Below are 6,000 nucleotides of genomic sequence, written 5' to 3'. Positions count from 1 at the left end.
CCAGGAGAGGGCCGGCAGCACCCCACACTGTCTGACCTGACTGCAGGCAGCGTGCTTCTCCCCCCACCGCCCCTTCCTCGTGATCATCAAGGCCACAGTGTCCACTACAACTGGGCTCTGGGCCAGGTGCTGTTAGACACACTTCCCTTTAATTCTTATTTTATCCTCACTATCGGTAGCCCCCAATAGTGAGTACTATTATTACCAACACTTTACAGATATGAAAACCGAAGTTCAAAAAGTTAGGAGCTCTGACCAAGGCCGCACAGCTGGATACTGGACCGTGTGACATAAGGACGCTATTCTCCACACCAGCAGGCAGCCGGGACACGCTGACCTCATCCCTTCCCATTCCCCCCATCCATCACTGACTGCAGAACTCCCTCACTCAGTGAAAGAACGTCCCACTCGGATGTAGGGTGGGCCCAGCTGCTGTCCCCAGAGACTTGGGCGGGGCTTTGGGAAGGGGTGAGGAGGACATTCAGAATCATGTCTGCCCTTCCAGTTCAGACCCAAACCATGTTTGACTCAGCTGCAGTTATGAGTGTTGTTTGGAGAGATCATCCCTCCTCCCTGCAGGGGAAGAGCCCCATCCCAGAGCCAGCCTCGGCTACAGCCTGGACTCGGGCTCCCAGATCAGGGCCCTGCCACTGCCAAGCTGCTGTAGCAGAGGCCGTCTTGAAGGGGAAACCTGAGGACGCTGGGAAAGTCCCTCCTCACCCACACAGAGGGCTGCGGACAGTGCCTGAGGGCCCCCTGCGTGAGGAGCGACCAGGCTCTCGCTCAGGCCTGAAGTCTCCGCCCTGGCTGGGAGCCCCCTGCCTTGGCTCCCTCACCTTAAGAAATGCACAAGCAGCCAGGGGCTGGTTCTAGGGACTTGGGGAGGGAGCAGACCCCAAATCAGGACATGACAGGGACAGATGGACACACAAGAGGCAGCATAGCTGAGAGAGAGGCTTTTAGCCGGACTGGTTTTAAATTGGGTTCCAAATGTGTCCACCATGGCAACTTTGGGAGGGCACCTGCCTGCACTGGGCCTCAGTGTTTTCATCTCGAAACAGGTCAAGAGTTACTGTTTGGCAGGGCCGTCGTGGGGACTCAACGAGATAGACATTGAAGGTATTTGACAACTTGACGGGGCCCAGTGCCCAGAAGGAGATGTGGATGGCAGCTGAGACTACTAGTCATTCTAGTGGACTTGTCACATAGCTCCAGTCCTTGCTGGACAACATAGACATTTCTTGGCCTGGCACTTAAGACACCCATCCTGTAGGCATCCAAAAAAAAAAAAAAACCCTATAACACTAACTCGAAAGAATATATGCACCCCTATGTTCACTGCAGCATTATTCACAATAGCCAAGGTACGGAAGCAACCCAAGTGCCCATCAATAGATGAGCAGATCTAAAAGCTGTGGTACATATATATACAGAGGAATATTACTCAGCCATAAAAAAGGATTCAACCTTACCATTTGTGACAGCATGGATGGGCCTAGAAGGTAATATGCAGAGTGAAATAAGTCAGTCAGAGAAAGACAATATGATTTTACTTATATGTGGAATCTAAAGAACAAAACAAACAAACAAACAAAACAGAAACAGACTCTTAGATACAGTAAACAGACTGACGGTTGCCAGAGGGGAGGGGGCTTGGGGGCCTGGGTAAGAAACGTAAGGGACTGAGAAATACCGACTGGGAGCTGCAGGACAGGCACGGGGACGTCGGGCACGCCACAGGGAGCGCAGTCAGTGAGTAACTGTGTCTGCTGCCAGTGGGTGCTGGAAGTGTTGGGGGGACACTCTGTAAAGTACACGACTGTCAAACCACTATGCTGTGCACTGAAACTAAAACAAAATAATACAAAATGTAAACGGTAATTGAGAAACACAATGTAAAAAGGTTGCTAATATAAAAAAAGACTCGTGCCCTGCCTCTTCAGTTCCCTCACTCACACTTTGCTCTAGCAGTTCCAGCTTTCTCTCTCATACCCTAAGTTTTACTGAAATTATATGTTTACTGTGTTCACTGGTCTTTTCCCCAGCTTGACATGGTTCTTTAGGGGGAACCTAACTATTTCTAGTTCCTCTGTGTCCTTGGAGGCCAGCACAAGGTGTGGCCAGGGCGCCCAGTGCCCAGGGTTTATTGAATCACACAGAGTTCTGTGGTTTCTGAAGGCAGAACGGCCCCCAGGGGTCGGCGATGCAGGGAGGCAGGTGCAGCGTGAGGAAGGCATATCGGCTGGAACTATCCACAGGGAGGAGCAAGATGCAGCTGGTTTCCTGGCAGCATCCAAGCAGACCCCGGGTGGGTATTTGGCAGGCGTGTGATCACCAAGGGCCCAACGGGACCCATAGAATCCACGAGCCTGGGGAGACATGTCCGAGTTGGAAAGCTGTTCAGAGACCCTCAAGTCCAACTCCCTCACATACAGACAGGGTGATGGAGGCGCAAGAGGGGAACAGACTTGCCCAAGGTGAGCCAAGGCCAAATCCGGGATGAGGAGAAGATCTCTGGGCTCTGCAGAAGGAGGACAGGTACTGTTTTATACGTTTTACAAAAGAGAAGTCTGAGGCCCAGAAGGAGGCGGAAACTTTCTGAAAAGGTCTCCAAGAGAGTCTGTGACAGATCACAATCCGTCTCTGGCTCCAAGGCTTCTGCACGGCTGCCAGGGCTAGAAGGTTCCTGGCTGGTGGAGTGAGAGTCAGAAGCCTGGTCCCCACCCCTGTCGAGGCTGGAATGAGTCACTTCCTGGGGCCACTGCTCCGCATCTCCAGCTGGAAAAGCCACCTCACATTCCCTTGGCTCCACTGACCAAAACACCAAAATTCTGTCAGGGCAGTCCTTGGCCGCAACCCTTTCTCTCTCAGGGGGATAGAGAGAGGACGGGAAGAGAAGGGGAGAGGATGGGAGGGGTAGGGAGGGAAGGAGAGGGGAGGAGCGAAGGCTCTCCAGCTGTGAGGGGAGGCTGCATCAACCTGGGAAAGTCAAGCAGCAGGGAGGAAGCATCTGCAACCAGGGGCCACAGCTGCAGCCCCTGGGCAGCTCCGCCTCTCAGCCTTTGAGAACCAGGAGAAGGAGCAGCTCAGATTTGCACAGGCCTCAGCTGTGCTCCCCTCAGACCCCTGCTCAACCCTCAGGTGCCCCCTCCCCACCCCCAGAATCCATCCTCTCAGCTGCCGTCCTGCCTCTAAAGCATCAGACGCGTCTAATTCAACATGATCTATCTTGCCTTTGTGCCTCTGCACGTGCAGATTGTTGTCTGGGACAGCGTTTCCTCCCTCACCCCTCTAACTCCTACTCATCTTTTACTTCCTCCTCTGAGGCTCCTTTGAGAGGACTTCTAGACCCTTCCACTCGGCACCTCCACTTCCCTGAATGGATCACATGCCGCCTGCCCTGGCTTCCCCCAGCCCAGGCACCTCCTTCCCTCGGTCACAGCGTGGGTCACACCAGTGGTCACTGTCTGGGTCTGCCTTCGTCACCAGACTGGAAGCCTCTAGAAAACAGGGTTAGCCTTGGACTTAGGCAACAGCCCCCAGTGCAGCAAAGGGCTGACTGCAAAGGATGAACTAATTCGTTCATTCATTCATTTATTCATTCACTCACTAAACAAACAATGACCAGACACCGACTAAAAGCCAGATGTTGCTCTAGGTGCAAGAGATGGAACAGTAATGCAGACAAGTCCCCGTTGCATGACCATCAATCACTCTGTGTGTGGTGGGGGGTGGGAAGTGCAGGGGACAGTGACAATAAAGTAATCCAAATGAGTTTGGATGATGAGAGATGCTATGGAAAAAGGAAAACAATGTTTATTGACCAGAAACTACAAATATGGAGGCAGGGGTTTCAGACAGGTTCAGTGGGCGGAGGGTGGGGGGAGGGGCAGGGCACGGTAAATTCCAGACCTACCTGCAGGCCCACCCCCACCTCCCCCACACCCCACCCCCCACTCCCCCATAGGTCTCTCTGTTCCCTTCCCTCTCAGGGGCTGCCAGGTGCTGGGGTAGGAGGCAGGCGAGAAGGAAGCCTTGTTCCACCACCACCACTACCCATCCCCGGAAGTGCCAGACGTCTCTCCCACCCACAGACACGCTGCCCGGCTCTCCAGGAATTCGATTCAGCAACAGCTACTGAGCAGTTAATTATGCAACAGCCACAGTAACTGTCAATTATTGCAGGCCTGGGAATTTCAGGGGCAGACATGGCCTCCCTCTCTCACAGAGCCGGTCCACAGCCTGGCCAGGTGGGGAAATGCCCAGGGTCCCACAGCTGATCCCTGGTCCAGCTGGGATTTGAGCCTAGGCCTGGTGACTCCTGGGTCCATGCGCTTCCCACCAGACCCCACAGCCCCCTGAAGCCGTAGAGGGTAGGCAAGTAGTCCCAATGGTGGTCAGAGCCAGAGCCCGAGCCTGGATTCCAAGTCCTAATCCCAATACGGGTTTGCTGAATCAGAAGAAGCCCCTTAACTTCTCTGGGCCTCAGTTTCTCTTTGTGTCAAGAGGAGCCCATTAGCCCAGTTCACCTGAAAAGGTTGCTGTGAGGATCAGATGAGATACGGCATATAAGTTATTTGGGAAATACCATCATGACAAGCTGTCAGCCCCTCTATGCCGGAGATCCCCTGGGCCACCCTCCCTACCCCTCCAGCTCCGCCCTGGTGTCGGGCCTAAGTCAAGTGGGCCGAACACTCACAGCAGGTGCCGAGCACGAGCACGCTGCTGACTCAACCCCTATGAACCCTGCTTACCTCACAGCCTGGCAGACAGAAAGCCAGCATCAAGGCCAGGGACGGCACTGTGGACTGGATTGCCATCTGGATAAAGGTGAGGGCTGGGTCAAGGGTTAGAAGTCCTGCAGGTTCGTGCTGAGGCAGAATGACTCAGTGACATCTCCGCTTTCCTGCAGCCCTTTCCACATCTAGATGGGGAGGGACTACTATGGGCTGGCAGTTGCTCAGGCATTATCTCATTTAATCTACTGTGCAAATCACAGAAATGTTACCTAACCAGCTCGCTGTTGCACACTGAGTGCATTAGCCTGCCCAGGCTGCCATAACAGAATTCCACAGACTGGGTGGCTCAACCGACAGAAATGCATCTGCTCACAGTTCTTCAGGCTGGGAGTCTGAGATTAAGGTGTGGCAGTGTTGGTTTCTGCCTAGGACCTCTCTACTGGGCTTGCAGATGGCTGTCATCCTGTTCACGTGGCACTCTCCCTGTGTCTGTGTGCAAACCCCCTCTTCTGGAAGGGCACCAGTCATATTACACTTGGGACCACACATGACCTCATTTTAACTTAATTACCTTTCTAAAGACCCCATCTCCAAACATAGTCACATTCCGAGGTCCCGAGGGTCAGGACGCAAAGATGCAGATTTAGGGGAGATTCAATTCAGCCCATAACAAGAAGTAAGTGACAGAGCCAGGCTTTGAAATTAGGTCTTTCTCGCTTAACAATCTACCCTTTTCCTACCATAACACATCATCTCTCCCCTTCTCCCTGAACCAAACCTTTCTCATTGGCCTGCACGAGGGATGCTAATGTGTTCTGAGCACCTACTGCATACACTGTGCTTTGCCACCATTATTTCATTTAATGTGACAACCCTGTGAATCGGACCCCTTGAAGAAACTGGAGGAAAGTGGCCCCCTTGAGGAAAATGGCCAGAGGACACACCAGATGTTAGCGGCCCAGGCAGGGTGTGCACTGGCGTGCCTGGCCCTCTCTTCCTGCCACACTGCTTCCCCTCCCGTGTTGATACTCACCTTACTTGACCATGGTACGGCCGCACAGCAGTACGGCAGCACGGCCAAATGGACGTTGGCACTCCCAACTGGGACACAGGGCTGCTAGGCATTGACCACTGAATTGCTGGAGTACCTGGGCAGAATGGGGAGCACCAGGGGAAACTGAGGGAAATCTAGTTACCAACCGATCTAGAAGCAGAGCAATCTTCTTACAACGAGTAAAGCAGCCCTGATACATACAGACTG

This window comes from Phyllostomus discolor, chromosome 6 (genome assembly GCF_004126475.2).
Source record: "Phyllostomus discolor isolate MPI-MPIP mPhyDis1 chromosome 6, mPhyDis1.pri.v3, whole genome shotgun sequence".
NCBI classification, from domain to species: domain Eukaryota; kingdom Metazoa; phylum Chordata; class Mammalia; order Chiroptera; family Phyllostomidae; genus Phyllostomus; species Phyllostomus discolor.
Note: the sequence above shows the minus strand (reverse complement) of the source record.